The 662-nt window shown below is 49.1% G+C and overlaps 1 pseudogene; it reads left to right on the top strand.

Moving 5' to 3' along the window:
* Positions 1 to 282: 282 nt before the first annotated feature.
* Positions 283 to 391, top strand: LOC133047357 (U4 spliceosomal RNA; annotated as a pseudogene).
* The last annotated feature ends 271 nt before the right edge of the window (positions 392 to 662 follow it).

Below are 662 nucleotides of genomic sequence, written 5' to 3'. Positions count from 1 at the left end.
AACTGGGTGGTATTATGAAGCTTCTTCATGCAACACCAGAACCATCTCACAGTCTTTAACCCCCAGGTTTCTCCTGGGAATTGGGAGAGTGTGGGGTCACAACTTGTAAGGTATTAGGATGAATAACAGCCTTAGAATAAGTGCTGGGAAGACCCTCATCTCATCTCTTAGTTGGCTACCCCTCTGGCTCTCCAAGTCCTGAATCCTCTCTCCCTGGCCCCAGAGTGGTTCCTCCACAGCAGTTCTTCTCCATCTTTAACAGACATTAAGAATCATCTTGGGAGCTTTGCACAGTGGCAGTATCGTAGCCAATGAGGTTTATCCGAGGCGCGATTATTGCTAAATAAAAAAAAAAAAAAAAAAAGAATCATCTTGGAAACTCGTTAATGTGTGACTCTGATTCAGCAAGTTTGGAGTGGGTTCCCGGGTGAGGTTGATGCTGCCAGTCTGTGCACCACCTGGGTCATCAGGGCTCCAGGGCCTTCCAGACACCTGTGGCAAAGGCTGGAAAGGAATGAGGGTGCCCCTAAATCTGGTTACTGGAGGAAGAGGATACTTCCCCCATGGACCCTCTGCTTTCAGAGTGGACTGTGGACTCTTGTCTGGGGCATCCTAGAACACTAGCATAGCAGCTGCCCAAGCCTGGCTTTCCAGGGAGGAAG

Source organism: Dama dama, chromosome 26 (genome assembly GCF_033118175.1).
Source record: "Dama dama isolate Ldn47 chromosome 26, ASM3311817v1, whole genome shotgun sequence".
Classification (NCBI taxonomy): domain Eukaryota; kingdom Metazoa; phylum Chordata; class Mammalia; order Artiodactyla; family Cervidae; genus Dama; species Dama dama.
This window is presented reverse-complemented; position numbering and strand designations above follow the sequence as displayed.